The 12,327-nt window shown below is 51.8% G+C and overlaps 1 protein-coding gene across 1 annotated transcript in view; it reads right to left on the bottom strand.

Moving 5' to 3' along the window:
- STON1 (stonin 1) overlaps positions 1 to 5,486 on the bottom strand; it is a 46,900-nt gene extending 41,414 nt beyond the window's left edge. The window contains exon 1 of the mRNA XM_055123038.1: positions 5,371 to 5,486. The gene's annotated coding sequence lies outside the window, so the exon portion shown is untranslated. The remainder of the gene's footprint in view (positions 1 to 5,370) is intronic.
- Positions 5,487 to 12,327: the final 6,841 nt, after the last annotated feature.

Genomic DNA, 12,327 nt, shown 5'->3' with positions numbered 1-12,327 from the left:
GCCAGAGCAATAATACAGTGGGGAGGGCGTTTGCCTTGCACATAGCTGGCTTGGGTTCAATCCGAAGCATCTCATATGGTTCCCCATGGCCCGCCAGGAGTGAGCCCTGAGTGCAGAGACAGGAATAAGCCCTGAGCATCACCAAGTGTGACCCCCAAATCAACAAACAACAACAAAAAAAATGAAAATCAGAAACTGGGATATAGCTCAGTGGCAGAGTACGTAATTTATGTAGATAAGGACCTAGATTTGATTCCTGGCACCACACACATACACACACACACATACACACACAATAATAATAATGATGATAATAATAGTAATAATAATAAAATGAGGGGCTGGAGCGATAGCACAGCCACATGCAAGGCAAATGCCCTACCCACTGCTGTGATATCGCTACAGTCCCTTACAAGCCATAAGAAACTAAATTAAAAGACAAATTATTATTATATTGTCCAGAAAATTTTTAAAAATCTACAGACAGACTCTTAAAACTAGTAAGAGAAGCCAGATAGAATTCAAGCTACAAAACCAAAATTTAAAAATTAGGAATGTTTTCCTGGGTCAGAAAAGAATCAATTTGAAAGTATAATAAGAAAAATATATACTAATTGGTATACCCACAAAATTTATAGGAAATACATACTGTAAAATTGATAAGACACATTATCAATTATCTTTCATCTATCTCTGACTAAAATGAGAAAATTGGAAAACCTGATATTGAAAAGGCATCAGCTCTCTTACAATAAATGTAGTTTCAGTAAAAATCTCAATAGGATTGTGTGTGTGTGTGTTGTGTGTGCAGTTAGACTAGTAAAATAAAAAAAAGTCAAGAAGTTCTGAAAAACTATGCAAGAAATAAGAATAACACATATTGTATGCTTCCATATAAGGCGGGCAGTACTCTGACATTTTGCATTATCTCTGGACAATTACACTTGAGAAGGATATTATTTACCTATAATACAGACAAGAAAACTTAAGGTAATTAGGTAGGTAAGTTGCCCAAATTTACTTGGAACTCTTAGGAATAGCAAAAGGGACAGAGAGAAAACATTTTGATAGTCTCAAAATACTCAGGGGTATAGTTGTAAGTCTAGAATTTTACATTCAGCCCAACTCTTGCTTCAGGTAAGAACACAACAAAGATATTTTAAGGAATATAAGAGTTCCAAAGTTTGGGGGAATATAAGACCCTGCATGAAAGAACATCTAACCATGATCTCAAACGGAAACAAAAAAGTGTCAGAAGTAGACTCCCTCCAAAATATGCTGAATAGCTAAGCAAAATAATACAAAATAGGAGCTGGAGTGATACTACAGCTGGTACAGCATTTGCCCTGCATACCACCAAGCCGGGTTGGATCCCCGTCATCCTTTAAGATCCCCCTGAGCACTACCAGGAGTAATTCCTGAGTGCAGAACCAGGAGTAACCTCTGAGCATTGCTGGGTGTGGCCCAAAAACAAACAAAGAAAAAACCTATAAAATAAATGAGATCATTGGGACTCAGGGAAAAATACTGGTAGAAAATATAACTTTTTAGTAATAGTGCTAGTTACCAAAAAAAAAAGGCATAAACTCTTATACAATTATTGAGCTAGCTCTGTGCTTCCTTTTAGCCAGGTAAGAAATGAGAATGGGCTGGAGTGACAGTACAACGGGCAGAGTGCTGGCCTTGGCATGTGGGCAACTGGGGTTCAATTCCAGGCACCACATATGGGCACCTGAGCACAGATCCCTGATCTCAGAGCCAGGAGTGAGCACTGAGCATTGCTGGGTGGGGCCAAACACCAGGAAAAAATATTTTTTAAAAAAGAAGAGAAATATTAATTAAAGGGTTCATAAGACAAAGCAGGGAAGTTGCTCACAAGACCATATCGAGCACTGAGATGAGAACTAATGTCTCTCACCTTTCCATTTGTTTGTTTTGCACCCCCCCCCCCAGCAATGCGCAGGTGTCATTCCTGGCTCTGCACTCAGGAATTAGTCCTGGCAGTGCTGGGGGACCATCTGGGGTGCCGGGGATCAAACCTGGTTAGCCACATGCAAGGGACAAGCCCTCCCCATTCTACCATCTCTCCAGCCCCTGTAGTTCTTTTCCTTTTTTCCTTCTATTTTTATGGTTAAATCACACACACTCTGAATCAGTGGTCCTAAGATGATAATTTTTAAAAAAATTTTTGGGGGGCGGTCACACCCGGCGATGCACAGGGGTTACTCCTGGCTCTGCACTCAGGAATTCCTCCTGACGGTGCTCAGGAGACCATATGGGATGTTGGGAATCGAACCTGGGTTGGCTTCATGCAAGGCAAATTACCCACCGTGCTCCAGCCCCCTAAGATGATAATTTGAGCACTGTAACACGGTAGTCCCATTCTTCATCGATTTGCTCGAGCAGGCACCAGTAATGTCTCCATTGTGAGACTTGTTCCTATTTTTGGCATATCAAATACGCCATGGGAAGCTCTGCTGTGCAGGCGGAATACTCTCGGTAGCTTGCCAGGCTCTCTGAAAGGAATGGAGGAATCAAACCCGGGTCGGCCATGTGCAAGGAAAACACCCTACCCGCTGTGCTATCACTCCAGTCCAATAATATGAGAAAGAAAAAAGTTTTTTTCTACCAAGGAGTTGATTGTTATTTAGAAGCATCAGACTCCCAAGGAATGTTTTTCCCCCAGGGGAAAAAAAAAAAAGTATCCTGAATCCTAGGGTGTTTTAAAAAAGCTTGATGTTCTCAAGAAGAAGGTGGATAAGGTGACTTGTAGGGCCATGGTACAAGATGTGAAAGTTCCAAGAACTCTCCTTGGAGTCATTTGCACTAAACATTCCACATCCTCAAAAGCAGTTTATCTTGTCATATAGACACATATGTAGACATACTTCAAAAACACACCCTCATTACGTGCTTTCACAGTCATAAGCACCGAGAAGCAAGAACCTTTCTTTTTTTTTCTTGGTCCATGGTAAATCCTCCACTTATGCCGCCATTCCACAGGACATGAAGCAAACCGAGAACTGGCGGCTTTCACAGACTCCTCCTGCCCTATGCACTCCCCTTGGCAATGCAAGAACAGCCAGGCCCCCAATAACAGTGCTGGAGATACAATTAGATTGACTCGTTCTGTTGGTGCACCTGGTGGTGCTCAGTGCTTACTCCTGGCTCTGTGCTTAGGAGGGGTCACACCTGGTGGGCTCAGGAGACCATAGGGGGTGCCAGGGATCGAAATCGGGTGGGCCAAATGCAAGGCAAGATGGTAGTAGCCACCGCACTAGCGTGCTGGGCCCTGGTTACTCGTGAAGCCCAGTCTGGGCACAGGGCGGACTGGACTCTAGGGGGCTGGGAAGCTTCCCTGGGCTTCTGGCTGCTTCAGGGCAAGGAGCGGCTCTTACAGGAAGGCGAGCAACCTCGCTCGGGCAAGCCAAGAGAAACTGCTAATAGCGTCCAGGAGCCTGAGAGCAACCCAGTCACTCACCGAGGGGTGGGCCCGTTAGTTCCCTACTGGCTACTGGGGACATAGCTTTCCCGTCACCATCCAGGCCCCTCGGCGCCCTTCACTGCTTCCCAGGTTCGAGTTCACCAAAGCCTCCCGACTCCCAGTAACCCCCTCGTTCAAAGGTGCAAAAGCTGAACACAGAAAGGAGATTTCTCTCCCAAGGCTGACTTGGAGAGTATCAAATGCACGATTAAAAATTCTCAGGAAGAGGAAGAGACCGAAGATTTTTATCAGAGTGCATTGTTTTTCCAAGCAACAGGTCAAACAAGTTCAAAACTTTAGGGCTTTCTGATTGAGTGAAGTCACACTACTCGCTTATCAATGCTATTTTCAGACCATATCAAATATTTCCTAGTTCACTCTAGCGGGAACTGTCAAACCAAATCAGCCAAGGAAAGCGAACCACATCCTGTCACAAAATGAACTCCCGTCAACTTCAGTTTTAAAAACTCTGTCCCCGGGCTGAGAGAGATGCAGAGATGCTGCACGCGGTGGGCCTGGACCAACCCCAGCGCCCCCCGCCCCCGCCGGCACCAGGAGTGGTCCCTGAGCACTGCCACAAAATAACAAAACTATTTCTACAGAGTTCAAGGCCTTGCCCAGTTTTGAGGGATTGGAAAGTGTTGCTGCGCCTCTGACCCTGGCCTGGGGGAGACGGCCCGGGTGTCTGAGCCTTCCTCCCTAGTGGCCAGAAGCCCAGCCCGCGCAGGGCCCGCCCTCATGCCTTGAGGACTCCTTGGTTGGGGGGGGGGGGGGGGGGCACCGACTCGCAGCTGCTCTGGGCATTGGCGGCCGCGACCAGCCCTGAGAAATACCCCAGCACCTGCACCGCGGACGGACGGCGTCGGGCCAGGGCACAGCCGGACTCAAGCGCCCGCTGAGCACCCAGGGGTCTTGTCAACTCGGACCAAACCTAAGGAGAAGAGACCAGAGACCGGAAAGCCACACACGACCCCGACATTCCCTCTTGCCCCGGCCCAGCAGCGGCCTCAGGGGGGATGGGAAAGGGAGGGGGAGGGAGGAGAGGGAGAGGAGGAGGAGGAGAAGGGGGGAAGGGAGAGGGGGGACGGGGAAGGGAAGGGGGAGGAGGAGAGGGAGGAGGAGGAGGGAAGAGGGGAGGAGGAGGGGAGGGGGCGGAGGCGGGGGAGGGAGGAGGAGCGGCCGGGAATGCCAGCACACACCGAGTGCCGCCAACTTCCAGCCGCAGACGGCCCCCCCGCCCCCCCCCCCGCCCCGAGTGCATCCACCCCCACCCCAGTCGGCCCCGCACGGTCTGCTCAGCACGGGGGTCTCCGCCCCCCATCCCCACCCCACCCGCATCCATCTAAGGACTGAAGCCTCACTGCACTGCCGTGGGGACGGGGCGCACACCCACAAAATGGAAAGACGCCCACCCGACAGAGAGGGTGGACACCTCGCGCTCCCCCAGTACCTCCCCAACGGTCTGGGGTCCCGGCGCCCCAGACCCCGGGGCAGGCCCCGCGTTACCGCAGGGGTCTGCCCGGTGCGGGGACAGGGGCGGGACCCCCGCGGCCGGCTGGGGTGGGGGCAGGTGGCGCGGAGGCCCGGGCGGCCAGGCCAGGGCAGGGCAGGGGCGGGGCGCGGGGCTCGGCCCCGTTTGCTGTCCGGAGTTTCTTTCTCTCCCCGACCCGGCCTGTCCCGCCGGCGGCGCCTGCGCAGGGTCGTCGTCGGGCTCCCACGGGGCCCTGCGGGGGTCGGGGGGACACTGCCTGGGGGAGGACAGGGGGCCCTGCGGGGGGACAAGGGGCACCTGCACAACCCGCCCGCAGACCCTCCTCGCCCCTGACCCCACCGTGCTTCGGGGTCCCCCGGCCTCCCGCTGCCCCCGGCCCGGGCCGGTCACTCACCAGCAGCGCGGCGGGGTCCGGCCGTGGCCGCCGCGGGAGCAGCGGGGAGAGGTGACGCCGGAGCCGCGGGGACGCACGGGCGGGAACGCGGGGCGGGACGGGGCGGCCCCGACGCGCGCCCGCCCTCGGCCTCCTCGCCACCCCCCCCCCCCCCCGCCGCCGCCGCCGCCTCCTCCTCCTCCCCCCTCCTCCCCCTCCCATCCTCCTCCTCCTCCTCCGCGCCCCTCCCGCTCGCAGTCTCTGGTCGCGGAACGCGGCGGGACCCGGGCAGACGTCTGCTGGCTGGGGCCTGGGGCTGGGGGCTCGTGCTGGCTCTCCACGAGGCTTCATTTACTTCGTTGTTTATTCATTAACTTATTATTACTTGTTTGGGGGGCTACATCCGGCGATGCTCAGGGCATACTCCTGGCTCTGCACTCAGGAATGCCGCCTGGCAGTGCTCGGGAAAACATTGGGGGAAACATATGAGATTGAACCCAGGACTGCCACGTGCAAGGCCAGCGCCTCTCCCCCCCACGACCAAACTTTCATTCCAGGCCCTGGTGAGAACCGGAGAAGCACTGTTCAGTGCTGGGCGGCTCCTCCTGCTTGTGTGGGCTGTCCAGTGGCCATCCTGGCTGACGTGCTCAACATGGGACCCGAGCAACTGCCCAGCCTCCTGCTAGCAGCAGAGGGAAGAGGGGGGCCTTCCAGTCCCCAGCGCACCTGCTGAGCAGACTCTGACATCACAGGGGGTCTGAAGGGCTCCTCCCAGCCGCGGGGAGGCCATGGAGGCCCAGAGCCACGGCTGCTTTGGGGCTGGTTTGGGAGTTGGGGACCAAGGTTCCCCCTCGAGCAGCCGGTGCTGAGCCCAGCCAGAGTCTGGGTGGGCTGAGAGGCCTGAGGGAGGTGGAAGCTTTGGCGTCGGGCTGCAGAGTAGAACACCCACTGAGGGAACTCTGGGCCTGACAGTACAACATGTAGGGCACTTGTCTTGCACGTGGCTGGCCTGGGTTCGACTCCTCCACACACGCATGGTTCCCCTGATCCCACCAGGAGTGATTCCTGAATGCTGAGCCGGGAGGAAGCCCTGAGCATCGAGGGTGTGGCCCAAACGCAAAACATAAATTTAAATTTAAAAAAATAATAAAGCAAAGGAACATTTCAACACAAGAGGCGTCCTATTCGCTGTTCCCAGAGCCCGGTAGATCAAAGGTACCCAGTGAATCCCCACAGGCTCCAACCGGCGACTGAGGAACATTGGTTTAGCGGAAGGAAGACCGGTTGCCGTCTGGGAGAGGACTTGGGCCAGAAGCAGAGAACAGAAGCACCACCAAGTGTGGCTGCAGGCTTTGCCCTCAAGCCCTCGCAGGAGGGGTCTTGTCTTGTTGGGATACTGCAGGGCCTGAATACACAGCGAATCACCTCCCATACTTGTAGTCTCCAGTAAGACTTATCACTGGACTTCTGCTAAGACCCCCTAAGCAGACCGGGACATTCTCCAGACTCCCTGGAACGAGGAGTCCCCAGCTCTTCTCACCTGGACAAGACACCAGAAACAACAAGACTTGATGAACAACCAGCGGCCTTGCATTTAGCTAAGGCGCAGAGAGCGTCTGTTAAACTATCATCTGAGGGTACCGGAGAGTCCTAGGGCCAAAGTAACACACTAAGTGAAAGCAATCTGGGCCCCTCAACACAACTGCAGAGCAAACAGTCCAAAAGGTTTCTGTGACCAATAGAACTGGGTTTGGACTGTCTGTGAGAACACGCTCTCTGCTGTGCACATTCGGCATTCCCAAGTTGAGACTTGCATGCGCCAGATTTATTTCTTGGTTCCCAAACCCACCTCATAGTTCCCAAGGGGCCCTATCTGGCAGTATCCTTTGTACCAAAATCTGGTGGTGGGGCCAGAGAGACTGCACAGCAGGTAAGGAGTTTGCCTTGCACACGGTCAACCTGGGTTCGATCCCCAGCACCCCATATTGTCCCCTGAGCCATCCAGGAGTAAGCCCTGAGCACTGCTGGGTGTGCCCTCCCACCACGCCCCCACCCCTCACCAAAAAAAAAAAAAATCTGGTAGTGAGCAGCTCTTAGCCAAACTATCAAATCCGCCTACTGCCAATCACAACTCGGTTTTATTCCACTTCCTAGTCTCACCCTTCCTCTACAATAAGGAGACCTCGACTCCACATTCTTTTTTCTACTGAGGCTTCTCTTTCTGGGGCCAGAGCGATAGTACCGTGGGTAGGGTACTTGCTTTACACGCAGCTGACCTGAGTTCGATCTCTGCAACTCCTATGGTTCCCTGATCCTGTCAGAAGTGATCTCTGAGCACAGAGCCAGGAATAAGGCCTCAGTTCCACCAGGTGTGGTTCAACAAACAACAACTCCCCACAGAACAGAATAATTTAAAAAACAAACAAACAACAGGTTTCCCTTCTCTGCAGTGTTTTTTTTTTCCACAAAAAGTAATTAGAACCTAGCAAGACATCCCCAGAATCTTTAGATTTGACCCAGTAATGTGACTTGGGGGCTGGAGCGATAGCACAGCGGTAGGGCGCTCGCTTTTCACGTAGCCAACCCCTGTTCGATTCCTCCGCCCCTCTCAGAGAGCCCGGCAAGCTACCGAGAATATCCTGCCCACACGGCAGAGCCTGGCAAGCTACCCGTGGCGTATTCGATATGCCAAAAACAGTACCAATAAGTCTCACAATGAGAGACATTACTGGTGCCCACTCGAACAAATCAATGAGCAACGGGGTGATAGTAACAGTGAATGTGACTTGGAAGACCTCAAAACTCAAATCAGATGCAAAAGTCAGGATGAGTGACCATAAGCTCCAGTAAGCTTGCAGGCATGCCTGTTTGGAAAGGGGAGTTTGCTTGGGACCAGGGAGGCCTTCAGAGACAAGCTTAGCCCTTCTACTCGGATGAATATTCCTCTCTAAGACCTCACAGAACTGTGTCCGGCCGTAGTACAACACCCATCCCTCATAGAGTAAGGGCATTTTGTAAACCACATCAAAAACATGCATATCTCCCAGGGATGCCTTCAGCAGTGAAATTAAACAATCGAAAGAAGGGGAATGCTGCCATTTGACATGCATTCTGGTCTGGCATTGAAGACAATATTGTTGTTTTTTGGAATTTTTACAAAATTTGTTGGTCTTACCCAGTGACGCTTGGGAGCTACTCCTGACTCAATGCTCCCAAGGCGCTTGGGGATCATGCAGTGCCGGAGATGGAATTCAGGGTTTCCACTTGCAAAACGGTGCCCTCCAGCACTCCAAGCCGCCTCCCCAGTCCCCCAATACTATTTTTTTTCCAAATTTATTTATTTATTTTGCTTTTTGGGTCACACCTGGCAATGCACAGGGGATACTCCTGGCTCTGCACTCAGGATCACCCCTGGCAATGCTCAGGGGACCATATGGGATGCTGGGAATCAAACCCGGGTCGGCCGCGTGCAAGGCAAATGCCCTACCCGCTGTGCTATCGCTCCAGCCCCTCCCCAATACTATTTTCAAACAACTTCTAGGAGGAAGCCTAAATATTCTTTAGATAGAAATTTTCAGCAATAAATAGAAAATCCATATCTTCACTAAAAATACCAACTGCGATCAACTACCATTTGGGGATTGATCACTTAATCGATTCAAAATGCCCCGAGATTGGCTCTCATCTGTCCTGGGGATGGAGCCTTCTTAAGAGGGGCTTACACTGACAATACCGACCACTCCCCCAAATGATCACCTTTGCATTTATTAGACATCAACTGAACACAAGACTTCTGCTAGCCATTGTAGGGGGATAAGTACAAGGCAGGATCCTGCCCCCAGCACCTGTGGCATTGATGAAAATGATGACAGGAGATGTGTGGACAATTTAACACAACACAGAGGTGTCCTGAAAAAAGTACAGAAGGCTAGGACAGCGGGGAGGGTCTTGCTTGTAGCCAACCTGGGTTCAATCCTGGACACCCCATATGGTTCCCCAAGCACCACCAGGAATAATTTATGAGTGTAGAGCCAGGGGAGCACCACCAGGTGTGGCCCCAAAGACCAATTAAAAAATAAATACAGAGGGGCTGGAGCAATAGCACAGCAGGTAGGGCGTTTGCCTTGCACGCGGCCAACCCGGGTTCGATTCCCAGCATTTCATATGGTCCCCTAAGCACTGCCAGGGGTAATTCCTGAGTGCAGAGCCAGGAGTCACCCCTGTGCATTGCTGGATGTGACCCAAAAAGCAAAAAAATAAAAAATAAATAAATACAGAAAGCTGGACACACACACACACACACACACACACACACACACACACACACAGAAAATCCCTTAGCAGCTGCCCAAGCTGTGATATTTTGTGCTTTGCTAACTGACTGTTTTAGTGTTTCTATTCTGGTAGTGATGGGCGGTAGCACAGGACAAGTCCATTGGTGACCAGGACTCGGAGGGATGAGCTCAGAAGCAAAACAAAGGGCCAGGAGGGAAGGGGAGAGGTGTGCCTGCAGTGGCTCCCACTGACAGTGGCCCCTGGGGTGCCTCCAGCTGTCATTCTTCTCACCCTCTCTTCAGGAAAGTCCTTCTAACAGCCTGGAGCCAGTTCCTTCAGTGACAGGAAGAGGGGCCATGGGTTTTCTTGTTCTGTGCTAGCAAATTTCCTAATTTGGAACTAAACTGCTTAAACAATCTCGGGCTGAGGCAAAGCTCCTTGACAAGTTCAGTTCATTTCCATGGTGTCGAGGACATGGCCCGTGGCCGAGAACAGAAGCTTCCTGTCCTGTCGCACAACAGACCACTCCTTGTTAGGGGATCTCGGCCACACGGCATCTCGGCAGCATCAGGCAAGTTGCTGTCTTCAAGCGGTCAAGTTGGAGGAGTCGGAAGCTCTCTAATAGCTGGAGCAACCCTGGGATTAACACGGCATAATGCACAGCTCAGAGCTACGCATCAGCCCCCGGGGGTGTGCAAAGGAAATCATTTGTGGTGACTAGGAGAGAGTCATTTCAATCATTTTTAGGGTGACTACAATAGCTACCATTGAAAACACAGTAAATAAATCTCCCCCCGCCCCCCCCCACACACACACCTTCAACAGTACCAGGGATCGAATCAGGTACCAATATAAGACATTTTTAATTAATTATCATTTTTTGGTGTTACTCAGGGCTCTGCACTCAGGAATCACCCCTGACAGTGCTCAGGGACCATATGGAATGCTGGGGATTGAACCTGGGTCAGCAGCGTGCAAGGCAAGCGCCCACCCACTGTATTATCTCTCTGGCCCCATATTAATCATTTTAAAAAGACTATTATTAACTCCAGGGAGAACAGAGGACTGCAAAGTAGTCATCGTACATCTCATTACTGTGCTACTACCTGCATTTAAACCATCTTAATCAAGTATATACTGGCTTAATCAAAATGTTGATGCAACTATTTGAAGATAGACAAAGTATGTAGCTGTGAGGGGTGGAGGGGGAGAAAAGGCATCAAAAGTTCATCTTCCACCCGTGAAGCCAACTGACTCTGCCACTGGGAAACGAGGACGCAGATGCTGGCAGTGACGCGTTTCCTCTGGGCAGCAGAGCGGTGAAAGCTCAGGGGCTATTATTCCAATTTTTTTTTTGGAATGATTTGTTTGGGGTTTTATTTAATTTGGTTTTCAAGCCACAGTCAGTGGTGCTCAGGGGTGGGGAAGCTTTCCCCGGGCCGCTTGGGGGCCCATGGCAGGGACAGTTGCAAAGTGTCCCAGCCCTCGAAGGGACTCATCTCCTCACCCCAGTTTGTGTTTGTTACTGAGAAGCACTTGTAAACAGCTCAACTCAAACTGTGCTCGTGGTGGGCACCCGGGCCTTCGCATGGACAGATAACAGCCTGTTACCATTGCTTGCAAGCAGCCCCATCTCAGATCTTCCCAGGAGAGGGTGACAAACCACGGGCTGTAACACGCATTTCCACCATCACTCGTCCTGCTGGTGGCTAAGAGCCCGGAAGGGCATGTAAGCAGCGTGTCCTCAGAATGAGCACACAACAGCATGCAACACTCACTCCTGGGCGAATGGTGAAACGGGTGGGAGAGAGGTAAAGCTGATAGACACTCGCCACTTGCATGGCCATAGTGCTCATATGTATTTATAAGTACTAGAAATCTGGAGAAGAGTAAGAGAGGGAGGGAGAGGGAGAGATAGACACAGACAGAAAGAGAGAGAGAGAGAGAGAGAGAGAGAGAGAGAGAGAGAGAGAGAGAGAGAGAGAGAGAGAGAAGGAAAAGGGAAAGACGCGAAGGGCGGTGTGGAAGTCGATGTGGAGGTCTCGTTCTGTTCAGCAGAGAGAACCCTTCATGGGGCTGAGAAGGGGACGCAGCTGAATGAACAGACGCAGAGCCCGGAGGAGGGAGAAAAGGCATTTATTCTATGGCAGTTACAGTATTTTATACCTCCCTGCTGGGAGGAGGTGGTGCCGGGACCCCCAATAGAAATGCAGGGGTGTGGCACGGGCTTTAGCTAGTAATAAACAAATGCTGATAGGACAAGATCAGTAAGATTAGGAGTGGCAACCTTTGCTAGGTGTGGCATGGGGTTAGCTAGTGATAAACAAATAGTGACCATAAGATCAGTAAGGTAAAATGGCTCCCTACAGGGCGGGAGTACATGCTGTGCACACAGAAGTCCCACAATTCTCCAGAACCAATCAAGAAATGAACCTGAGCACTGAGCCAGGAGTAACCCCACTAGATATGGGCCTCCTCTCCCCTCCAAAACAGAGAAACAAAAATACAAGAAACTCCTGGTACAGCAGTCTTCCGGCTGAAAACTCTGGGGTGTGCTGGGGGGAGGGGTGGGCCAGGCCCCGCGACGCCCCCACATCAATGGCCTGACTTCACCGCTGGGGGGCGGGGGGGGGGGAGGGGGAGACGCCAAGCTGCTGAATCATATGGGTACGCCAGGCTCCAGGTTGAAAACTCTAGGGCCCC

The sequence above is a fragment of the Sorex araneus genome, chromosome X (assembly GCF_027595985.1).
Source record: "Sorex araneus isolate mSorAra2 chromosome X, mSorAra2.pri, whole genome shotgun sequence".
NCBI classification, from domain to species: Eukaryota; Metazoa; Chordata; class Mammalia; order Eulipotyphla; family Soricidae; genus Sorex; species Sorex araneus.
This window is presented reverse-complemented; position numbering and strand designations above follow the sequence as displayed.